This window comes from Geospiza fortis, unplaced genomic scaffold (genome assembly GCF_000277835.1).
Source record: "Geospiza fortis unplaced genomic scaffold, GeoFor_1.0 scaffold111, whole genome shotgun sequence".
Classification (NCBI taxonomy): Eukaryota; Metazoa; Chordata; class Aves; order Passeriformes; family Thraupidae; genus Geospiza; species Geospiza fortis.
This window is the reverse complement of record NW_005054321.1, coordinates 4,972,533-4,984,720: the sequence shown is the minus strand read 5'-3', so window position 1 is coordinate 4,984,720 and position 12,188 is coordinate 4,972,533. Positions and strand designations below refer to the sequence as shown.

Genomic DNA, 12,188 nt, shown 5'->3' with positions numbered 1-12,188 from the left:
ATCCTCTCAGGGCCTCTGTCCCTCTGTCTCTCCTGGGGGGGGCTGCCCAACACCTCCTGGTGCCTCCACCACCCTTCCATCCTGAGGGGTCAGGCCTACCTCTGCCGGGCCGCAGGTTTTCCTCTCCCCCGCCCAGCTCGAAGCCGGGCAGGGGAGGCCTTGCCTCTTTGCTGGCCGGAAATCAAAGAGAGAGCCCAAGGGAGTGCTCTGCTTCTAACCCCTGTGTTCTCAGAGGCGCATCCACCCTCAGTGGCCAAGCCTGGTGTCAATTTAAAATCTGAACACCTATTGGCCTCTGGCCACTCCATTCTCAGAAAACCTGCTTCCTGTAAACCCACGACACATCTCACACAGAGTCTGTGGGCACCATCAATACACTTGCTCCCTTCTCTCTCTCTGGAGGCCCTACATGAGTTGACCACACCATTTGCAGTCAAGAGCACACATTTTTTTCTGCTTGTTGGTGATACAAGCTGAGCACTCCTAGCACAAATCACATTATTCCTTGGTCAGTTCCTCAGTCAGCTGTGAGGTCAAATGCTGAAAAAGTGACCATCTAAAAGATGCTTAGTTACATTGCTTTCTGTCATTTGAATCACATGCTATGCCTGTTGAAGTTGTTTTACTACATCTGCTGTACTTCATCTCTTGCAATTCCCACTCAGATCACCCCTACACATAATTTCCCCCTCATTACCTTCAAGTTTTGTCTCAGCACTTTGTTTTCAAAGTGTATTTCATTATTTCTCCTTGTCTTAGTAAGCACCCAGTCCTCATACACATACAAAGCACTTTGTTTTAGTGTAACCCTAGTGTAACTGTGTGACAGAGAACCTACCACATGTTCCACAGAAGAGGCTGAGAGACAATAAATAAGGAGTCCAGCAAGATCCTTTTGAAGCATTTGCATGCTTTCCCTTCACTGCAGATTACATGACACTTTCCTCAGCTTACTGGGCATTTGAGGCATCTAAGACAAGACCAGGACACCAATTTCTGTCTGCCATCAGAAACCAGAAGCCAGCTGAAGCATCACTGATCTTCCAAATGTTCTACACCCTATGAAATGTGAAATCAAAAGCTGTTTGAAGTTATTCACCAAGTGACAATATTCTAATTTCTTCAGTCATCCAAATACGCTCCAAATCAAGTATTTATTTTCCTTGGGAAAATCACTGATTATATTTATAACTTTTAATCAACCCCCCCCCCCTCCCAAAAGCCAAACAAAACCCCCAGAGTTAGAAAGCCTTTCAAAACTGTGCTTACTTATGGGGAAAAGGCCTGTCTTGCCCCACAGGACGCTGAGGTTTCGGGTGGCCATGAACATTTCAGAGTCCCTACAGGCACCTATCAGGCAGGCAGGCACACAAACGCCATTTTCCCCACAGATCACGGGACCAAATGAGCTTCCTCTTCCTCCCTGCACCCCCTGGCTGCTGCAGTTTGTCACAGGGCAGAGCCACTGCCCTCTGTGCACAGTAACAGCTCTGCTGCCGGCAGGATTTGGCAGGGCCACAAAGGATCTTTGTCCGTGCCAGAAGTTGAGTGCACAATGCAATCCTTCCCCCTTGTCACACAGAGCTGGGCTTCCCTGCCTGGGCTGGAAACACTCCCCCAGTGACTGCACCCCACACACCCAAACATGTCCCCCTCCCCAGCATGGGATCCTTCTGCCCCATCCTGTGCTGCAGGCCAGTGGGGAGCAGAGGCTGCTTTTGGGAGCCCTTAATTCTATTGAATTCTACCCAGACCTGCTGCAAGGATGAGTCTGAGTGCTAGAGCTCTGCCCCAGTCTTTCTACATAACCTTTTCCACCTAGATACTACAAGACCACCTGAATATATGGGTCTCCAATTTCCAGGTATATTCTTGTCTTCAAGAGGCCAGAAACTAGGCAGACTGATCTGATCTCATCTAACAGTATGTGATTCCTTTGTGCAACATTCCTCTGTTTGTGTTGGATCTGCCAGCCTGTGTGTGCACCTATATACAACTTTTTTTTCAATGCAGCAGCTCTGAATTCAGCCTGTCCCACCTTTCCCTCAACTGGCCCTTGAAATGAGGGTCAAGACAGGAGCTGCCAGCACCTTGGAGCTCTGGGAAAGGATGCCAACATGGGATGTAGGGGACAGAGGATGAGCACACCCCAACACTATGCTGCGGGAAAAAAGTCAGATTTAGCAGGATGTAAATGTCTCTGCATTTTTGTTTCACTCCAGAAATACAAAGAGGAAATGATTACTGAATCACTCACAAACTATTTAATATCTCAATTCAAAAGAACCAGGGATTCTTCTGGAAATATACAGTGAAAGAGGGTGAAAAGGATCTTTGGAAGTAAGACCTGATATGTATTTAAAAATAGTAGGAATTGACACAGTTGTAAATACAATGAGATTAGCACAATCCAAGCCTCTGGAGACTTTTTCCACAGTACATGATACAAAGGACATGTTTCTTCTACTTCTCATTTTAAGCATCAAGAGATACTGATCAAACCAGTTCCTACTTTCATAACTGAGTTTGATCTGGACCATCCATAGTCTAGATGCTTTGGCACAAAACACCCCTTACAATCCCAAACCCCAAAAGGAACCATGTTTCACATGGAGAAATTATTACTATATTGAGGAATAAAATGCCAAGGAAAACAATGAGAGAAGAACTAGCTAAATCTCCCATTCATTTCTAACCACTGGAAGGTTTGCCACCAGAACACCTAAGTGTGACCAAGTACTTGGCAGTTGCCTCCTCCCATCTCCTCCCAGAGGTTTTAATCCCAGAGTGCTCCCTGCTCCCAGCTCTGGCTCTGAGCTGGAGCCAGCGCAGGCATCGCCTCTCTGTCTCCCTGGTGCTTGGATTTCCCCGAGGGCTACTTCATACTCCTCCAGATGAAGAAACTGTAACAATGATGCTTGAGCAATACTTGAGAAATGCAGAAAAGGAGGAGAACTGCTCCATAAAACAGTTTCTCACTGAAGGGTATTTGTTTAAACTTTTTTTAAAGAATTTTTTAAAACTTGGTTTCTTCTCCTCCTGTTTCTGTGATGCCAGGACCAGGCCTGCAGCAGCCTGCCCAGGCTTATGCTCACCCCCACCATCTGTAGCAAACCCTCCTCCTTCCTGCTCTCTCCTCAGAGCTGCAGAACAGGCTCCAACCATCCAGTCACCAAAATCCAGTGTGACACTAATATTCAGTATTTGTTGGCCAAAACACGTGTGCTCCTTCCAAGGGAAGGAACAAAAACAAACAAACAAACAAAAAACCCCTTAATGATAAAATTTCAAAAGACACTGATTCTGTGACCAGCTTGTGTTAATTTAGATGGTCACCTGTTTTATAATGTTTGTGAAAATTTTTCTCTCAAAAAGAAACAGCCACCAAACACTCCAGTATGAACTCTGTGCAACGTGGCAGCTCTTTCCATGGCAACCCACCAGCACCAAGCCTGCTTTTCTCCACAGACTTTGCTGCACAGAAAAGGAGGGCAGGGAAAGAGCAGCTGCAAAGCTCTGGCTGTTGCTGCCATCCTGGCAATCCTGTCACCCCTGGGAACCAAAACTCTGGGGAAAGGCAGAGTTTCACAGCCTCACTGCTGAAACGTGGCTTAGCCCCAGCTGCTAACCAGCTGCTGGATCATTTGCAGGTTGCTTCTTTGCTTGCTTTGTAAAGCCCAATCAATCTATTTTGTTTTCCAAACAATATGAAATATTACCTTGGTAGTCCCCAAATCATTCTCCACACAGAAGGGACTGGGATTAAGGCAACTAGGCCATGCTCTCAGATGGTCTCCACATGCAACAGCAGGATGCTCACTGAGGGCATCTCCTTCTAGAGAACAGACAGACAAACCAGCCACTGCTCTGGCAGCCTGGCCAGTGTGGAGGGCAGGCAGGCAGGGCACCCATGAGCTCCCTGATGTTCTGCTGGGACCAACTGGAAAACAGCAAGGCTCCCAAACTTATCTCTGCCACTACATATTTTCCTTCTAAACACAGCCCCTGCCCAGGCTCTTCGATGAAAACTTGAGCAATTCAGCACCCCCACACACATGGGAGCTAGGATCTTGTCTTTGGCTAGTCCTGAAGGCAGCCATGTAGCCAAACCTCTTGTGTCACTACAGGCAACCCAAAAATGAGCCACAAGCCACCTTCCCAGACTCCCTCCCCTGGACCCACTCTCAGAAGCACTCCCTCCCTATCTCATCACCTGCAAGGATGCCTCAAGCACTGTGACAGCCCACGCTGGAGTGGTCCTGGGTTATTTCTCCTGAAGCTTTATGTGAAGATTTAATTACACAGCAGTTTCTGAAGTTTAGGAAAAGCCATGTTCCACAGCAAGAGCTGATGCTATTGTTTGAAGTGACCTGACCCCAAAATCCAAATAAGAAGAAGGGAGAGGGACAAACAATAGTGCCATCAGTAAGGCTGGAGATGGCAGAGACTTGAAACCAGATCTCAGAGGAGCATTCATCAGCCATGGCCTCTCATATCTAGCCTGGATTTTAGACATCTTTTCCCAACATAAGCATTGACAAAACAGACACTTATGTGGAGAGCTCATTTCCAGCAGATCAGCTGCCTTCTGGCAGGGAAACACTCACCCATGAATATTTCCTGAAGCAATTCCTACCTCAAGACTTCTGTGATATTCAGGGAACTAGGTCAAGACTTACTGCAGGCTTCTCACCTGAAAGACGAGTCCAAGAAAAAAAAAATTACTGAATTACTTTTGTCTTTTCTCCCCAAAGTTCCTCTTCTCTTCATGATTTCTTTGCCTTGTGGAAGTGATCTGCTTCTCCTCCAACACCTTTTGTCTTCTCTACCCTCACCAAAACACTCACAGAGCAAAGGAAGCTTAGGCAGAAGAAACCAGACAAACTGTTCACACAGTTCCTGGCTTGTGTGGTCTCCAGAAATGCTCCAGAGAGGCAGTCCCTGCAGAGCAGGGCTGCTTTGGGCTTGCAGGGGAATTGGGCTGTATGTGATCCAGTTCATTCTGTTTCCCTGGTATGTCCTGTGGACTCACAACACTAAATTAAAGGATAAAATCAGAGGAGAGAGAAAGGGAACAAACAAGAAATCCTTAAAATCCCACTCTGCTCATGCAGGCCATGGGCCTCTGCTGCCTTTTTGAAAAAAAAATATAATTTCTAAAGCAAAGTTATCCCATGTGTGGTACTGCAAGAGGAGGAAAGAGAGCCAGGAAGGAGGAAAAGACTGCAGAGCCTGTAATGGAAAATCCTCACTCTGTCACTGAGCAGTCCTCTTGTAACACTTATTTTAATAAAGTGAATATGATGAAACACAGCCCAGTTGTACACAAGACTGCTGAGAAACTGGATCCGGCTGCTGAAATCAGCTCTGGAACCCCTCCTCTCCCAATCCTGGCAGTTCACATCAGCTAATTCCATCCAAACCACCCCCAGCCAAGAAGGGACAGGAGAAATGAGACAGGATGGGTCAACCCCACATTTGATTCATCTTGAGAGCAGGGCCAGTGTGTAAATCTTTACTGGTCTCTTTTGTCACTCACCAAGGCTCAGACGTGGCATCTCTGGCTGCTCCCTGATGATGAAAGGTGACACTAACAGACCTCAAGGGCAATGTCCATGGAACCTGGCCTTAGCTGTTACTTGAGCAAGTGAGAAAATAGCTTTAATATTAAGTATAAGAAAGCAAATTTTAAAACGGCCTGTTTTGTTCTCATCATTTGCTTTTAATTCTAGATTTTATTCTTTTAAAACCGAATTCAAACAAGAATAGACAGATTTTCCTCCTTTTGTGGAATAAACCAGCCTGGCTGCTGAGGTCAGTGTTTTCAGACCAACACATGAAAGCAAAAGATGTGTCTGAGGAAATTCAGTGCTGGCTGATTCATCCTTTAGAAAGGATGAAGAACAACCATCCTGGCATGTCAGGTTTGTTTCTTTGAAGGCAAAACAATTTAGTGTTGGTATCAAGATGGCAGGAACTGGAGGGAAAAAAAAAGGCAACCCTGTCCAGACTGCCCTGAAATATCTTTTCAGGCTTTAGATGCTGAACAATAAAAGAGCCTCCGTGGTCCATCAATAAAAGAGCCATCATGGTCCACCTCAGAAGTGAGGTGAAGGGCATCCCTCCCTTGCTCACTTCTTGCATGGTGGCTGAGCACTGCTGCCCTCCTCATGTCCCCTGCCACAGACATGCACACAGAGACAGGGCAGCAAAGGAAGAGAACCACAAGTTATATGACCCACTGAAATGTTCCCAGATGGAATCCACACCTCATGTTTCACAGGAAAAAAAGCATAGCCTGAAACTTGTGAAAACAAAACTGCACAGCAAAAATTCACCAAAAGCACAGTATGAGAGAAAGAGTGAAGACAAAAAGTGCACTCAGATTTAATTCAGATTTGGAGAAATCAAGAGGGTGTTGGTGGAGGAAAAAGAAAAAAGTCTTTTCTCCTTGGACAGCTCCATTTGAAGATGCAGGTACACATTCACGCAGTGTGTATCCAGCTATATAAAACCAGCACATGCCAGTACTGTTTCCTTAGAGTGTAAATAGCATCAGGAAAAAAACACCTTTCAACCTGTCCCTCTGCTTGCTTTCAGTCCCAAGTGACTCGTAAGAAGGGCTGTCTGAAGATGCTCAGTAGCAGGTCAATCTTTCCCAGCAGGTAGAAGAGCAATAAATCTATTGCTTTAAAAGAAAAAAAAGGCAAAAAAATCCCCCAAACCAAAAAACCCCTGAGGCTTGCTGGGAAGAAGTAAAATTGGGGGAAAAAAGAGGTAAGATGAAAAGAACCTGTAATCCCTTTAATGCAGCACTGACAGTAATGATAAGAAAAGGAAAGAAAGGGAAGGAAGAAAGCAGCCCATTGACACTAGGTACAGATATTTTTCTTTAATGGGCATTAGGTCAGCAGGGCATCTTCCATCTGCCCTGCTTAAACCAGAGCTTGATGATGTTACATGTGTGATTTTAATACAACATTTATCCTGGTGGGACTGTAAGTTTGTTCTGTGGTGTGTGCAGATGGGTATTTTGAGCGGTTTTCCTGAGGAGAAGGGCAATTTGTAAGCAGATGAGCAAAACACCAGCAGATGTTGGGTTGTACTTCTACTGATTTTAGGATTTTGGGGTTGCTTAGAAGGGCAAGAGAAAGAAATCATCAGCAACAAAGGGCTGGAAGGACTTGGAAAGGAAGGGAAGAAAATGAAGAAGAAACAACTTTGCCCTCAGCCTCCTGCAGTCCTTCTGTGTTTAGCTCAAATGGCCAAAGGGCAGCCCTGCTGCTCTGGGATCCCACCAGGCAGGGGCAGCTCCCCTTTACCAGCAGGGCCCTGCTCAGGACTCCAGGCTCTTCTGCCTGCCAAATGCACAGGAACATGCCAAATGCCATGACCCTTACCCCTGCCCAGTTTTCAGCCCAACCTCCAGGCCTGCCCATCTCAGCTCAGAATCCTGGACAAGGCAGCAATGATAAAAAACATTTTTTCCTGTATTTTTGTTAGTCATCTAATGATTCACACAGATAAAGAGATCGCAGTCTTCCTCCTTCAAAGTCAACATAAAAAGGAAAGATCACGATTCCACATTCTGCTTTTCTTTCAAATTCCACAGTGCTTTTCCAATCTAATTCAATAAGGACTATGCAAACTAACTGGAGCCAGCCAGAGTTCCCAGCTAGCTGCTTGACTAACACAGTGCAAGTTAAGGAAGATTAGTTAGAAGCTGAAGTCAATGTTTAAAACACAGACTAGAGACAGGTTTGGAAGTTAACTCAGAAAACCATACCCTACAACCTCAGTAATCTCATCAGTTTAATTACCACAGTTTCAGGACACACTGCCATAATTAGATCATACATTCTCTAAAGGTGTAAAAGATCCCTGGAGAACACCACCATGAGTGCCAGCACCAGTTCCTTACACACTTAAGTACATGCAATGCCTTCAAGTTGCACATATCCTAAATAAACCCAAAACAAGCCCAGACTCTTTTTCTGCCCATTGATAGGCAGCAGTGGTGTTACCCAGAATGGTCACTGTTTCAGGAAACCTGAAGACTTGAAAAACATCTGTTAGACCTGAAGAACAAAGCAGAAAACATCCACATCACTGTGGGGAACCTCCATCACGTGCACTACAAGCGTGTGCTGCCATGGATGGTGCAGGGATTCACCTTCTCCTTGGCATGTGAAACTGGAGTAGGAAAGAGACCCAACAAGAAGCTTAATATCCACAAGCTGCTGTAAGAACCACCAAGGAGTTAACAATTTCCAGTGGTTTTACTTTACAAGGGGCAAGATGGAAATAGGGATACATTTTCAAATTTAGTTTTACAATCCCTGAGGATTATACTCCAGGAAATTACTCTCTTATGTGACTATGGTTACTGTATGACATTTTGGTCACATTATCTCAGACTCATTTTTGGCACATCTGTCAGATGGGATTCACCATATATTTAATGGCATGCAACACTGGTTCAAATATAATTTAATAAAAATATAATTTACGACACCAAGTTAAGAAAACCTTTTTCTTACGCTTCAGGTTACAGCTTAACTCAGAAATGCCTTTACACAATACTCATCCAATTTTAAGATCTCCCATGTAGATTTCTGGAACTTTAAATAAGAAAAGAACACACAACCCCCCCCAGACAGATAAAAATGCTTTACATAAATTAGAGAAAAACAAGATACAGTTTCACTACACTAAATCATCTCAATCCTAATACCTTTTCCAGCATTTTTGAGTTATTCATGTAAAGTAATTTCTCTGTATGATTCCTAGGCAGGATTTCTATGGCAAGAAGGTTTACCCACATCAGCAGTTTTTCTCCAATCACAATGTCACTGCTACAAACCCAAACAAGCCCCACTCCTTGTCTCAAAGAGTTTACACACTATGTCCCTGCTAACATGGGAGTCAGGAGGACTATTAGATGTAAATTGCTTTGAAGGTAAAATAAAAATGGTGTTAAATATTGCTGTCTTCACCAACTTCAAAACTCTCTGCTAACAAACACTATGCTACAAATAGCAATTTTGAGCAACAAGCCACATGTTCTACAATTGGTGGCTCAGGAGCAACAAGCTACACCAAGCATTACTGTCTCTGACAATAGCCCCATGCAGGCAAATTTGTTTTAGGGATAAACTGAACAAATTTCAACTCATGCAGCCAGACAGCTTTTGCTCAAACCCTTCAGGCAATGAGCTGGGTGTGCTTGTGCCCTGCAGAGGGCAAGGAACAAGTGGCATCCACCAGAACGACACCAACCTTGCCAAGGGAGGAGCAGCCTCCTGGACCCGCAGTGAAACATGGCTCACTTGGGGTCAATTGCTGCTGTGCTGAAGGAGCACAGAGCAATGTGGCACCCAGCCTCTGATGAGGAGGGTCTTGGGGAAGGGGATAAGGAGCAGCAGAGGAGCACCAGGAACCTCCAGTAACTCACCCAGGGAAGGATGCACAGACTGGCAGCATGCATGGATCTAGCCATGCTGTCAGCCACATTTCTGATCAAGTAAAAAAAAACAACAAACCAACAAAAAACCAACTCACCAAATTCATCCACAGGAATACAAAGCCCTCCCACCCCTAGCTTCTAATTGTCTGGAATAAAATTCAGCCTTTGTAAAGCAGACACAACCTAATTTTCCTTTGTGTTCTGTACTCAAATCTCCAACGTTACCTGGGTCTGTGCTACCATCCCAGCTGAGGCTCCCACCCGCAGGAAGAACCAGGGAAAGCCCCAGGACACACAATGAGATCTTCACAGAATGCTCTGGCCAGCCAGGACAGCTGGCTCCTCGGCTCAAGCAGATTTGGGAGTATCTAAGAAGGAAAGCGCAGCTAATTACATGAACTCTTTGAATATCTTGGTTTCCTGTGAGGTGACCCAGGGCTGTCCTGCCTTTCAGAGCTCTCAAGGCTGAGTGTTTGAGGAAGAGCAGAGGCACAGAGTGCTGCCAAGGTTAATCCTGCTGGAGTTCTCTGGAAAGCAAACCAACAGCAACCCAGGAGGCTGCACAGAAGAAGGTGGCTCCTCCTGGAAAGAGACCTGGTGCTCCACAGTTGTGATGACACAAAATGTGAGCAACTCAATCAACAGCCCAGGAGCCTCCACCTGAGCAGACACTACACCAGGACCAGCTAAGGCCACAAACCCGCACTGCATGGGGAAAGAGCTGATGCATTTGAAATTTCATTTCTTTCAGAATTCCTAGCATTTGAAAGCAATACAAAAGCAGCACATGCTAAAGGAGAGTTTCAGCAGCCAGTTTGTGTAACATCACCTCGGTGCTCAGGGTGTTGAGAAGGGGCTCTGTAAGGAACAACTTCTGGAAAATTGCAGAGTTGTGCTGTTGGTGCTCATCATGATGATGTTGCCACCACTAAATTTACTGGTGTGTTTCAGCAGCCAGGGAAGAGCACATAACACCTGAGCCCAGGGCTCCATTCCCCTGACACATCCCAGAGCACAGCACACAGACTGAGGAGGAGAAGCCACAGTTAACAGGGATCTATCCATGACCAGCCTCAGACACCTGGTGGGCACAGCTCTGTGTCTGCTGGCAGGCAAGTGATGTCTGGCAGAAGCAGGGACTGTGATTTGCAGGGGTAATTCACCAGCTGTACCTTCCAGTTGTTTTGTTGTGGTTTTTTTTTGGCTTTTAAAAAAATGTTTGCTAAGTGGGAAGCCCCAGTCACTGGCAGTGGCACAATAAGGCTCCTCTCACAGACCCAGCACTTTGAGCAAGGAGAGCATGGATGCACAAGAAGAGGGAGGTGGTAGACAAGTATGAAACCAAGCCTGCCTGAGCCTGAAGCAAACTAAGATGCTGGAATGATCACATGGCTCTCCTAACCCTGGGATGCTGTTGAGAGATGCAGCCTTGAAACTCTCTGCCCTTATAAATGAGATTTTTTTCAAGTTTATTACTTTTGTAACCAGCACATGAAACTCTCAAAATACCTTCTACTTGTTTTGCTATTTAAATGCTCTCTGGAGTCACCTACCTCTCTACTAAGAGGAGCTAAATCACTGCTTCCTTCCCCTCTGCCACCACTGCAGCTTTTTGGAGGTCACCATCTCTCTTCTCTCCATTTATCCTGTCCCTGAGTGCAGTTTTGTGTGTACCAGATATATCACAACTGCACAGTGCTGCTGGGGCCATCTCAGGGGCTGAGCACAGTGTTGTTTTCTTTTTCCTGGTTAGCTTCAAGCTTAAAGGACACACTGGAGCTGTGCTCTGCTGGGAAAGGAGATGAGCACCATCAACCCCTCGTGCTTGCCGATGCCACCACCATGGTGGCATGTCATATCACATCACATGCCAGGGGATGCAGACCAGACCCCCAGCCTACCCTATCTCCTTCCTATGCTCAAAACCACTCTTAGGAATCCCCAAAGGTTATGGCAGGCTCTGGAAGCTTTACACTGCTTCTAACACACAGGGTGTACCTTGAATTCACTGCCACCTCTGGCAGTCAGGGCTACCACGAGGCTGATGTATGCATCAGGAGTTTGTCCAAATGACACAATTAATCATCCAGACTCAGCTGGAAAGAGATGCTCAGAGATCCTCATGACATGCACAAAATGCACCCTTCAGATACTCACACACAGCAAAGGAAGGTGCTTTTGGATCTTCTCTTACAAAACAGTGGCAGAATTTCTACAGTAACAGATCAAAACTTACTGCTGCCACAGCCAGTCCTACATGTTACACTACCACTGCAGAGATTTCTTTCTTTATGAAACATATTCATAAAGAAGCAACACTTATTAATAAGGGTGTGCTCCCTTCCACCCCATAGGCACATAAGGGCTGCTTCTCACCCACTCACAAGTGCGTTCCCCAGTGCCTTGAGAGTATTTTTAGAGGGCTGATCCTGGCTCATTGAAGTCCTTTGAAATTTTGCTACTGACTCCAGGAGTAGCAAGATCAAAGAAGAAAGCTGCTTCTTCTCTGCACTCCTCCAGTATGAGAGGGATGGCCTGTCCATGGCCACTCAGAGGGCTCTTTTACTGAAGGTAAAACAATTGGAGATGTTGAGGAATGCATTCAGCGGAGCTGCAGATTTGAGCTCCGGGTGGAGGGAGCCTGAGGCAAGAGCTGGCAGTGACCCTTTGCACAACAAAAGGCACAGAGGACCCCTGTGCAGGAGCCAAAAACTCAGCAGGA

The 12,188-nt window shown here is 45.8% G+C and overlaps 1 protein-coding gene across 2 annotated transcripts in view; it reads right to left on the bottom strand.

Annotated features, from left to right (window-relative positions):
• The window catches only part of ZHX2 (zinc fingers and homeoboxes 2), a 72,446-nt gene that overhangs the window by 21,856 nt on the left and 38,402 nt on the right, over positions 1–12,188 (bottom strand). Inside the window, exon 1 of one of the 2 annotated variants that reach the window (XM_005420699.2) lies at positions 100–160. The exons of the other annotated variant lie outside the window; for it this stretch is intronic. The gene's annotated coding sequence lies outside the window, so the exon portion shown is untranslated. Of the gene's footprint in view, positions 1–99; positions 161–12,188 lie in introns of those variants that run through there. 2 annotated transcript variants of the gene reach the window in all.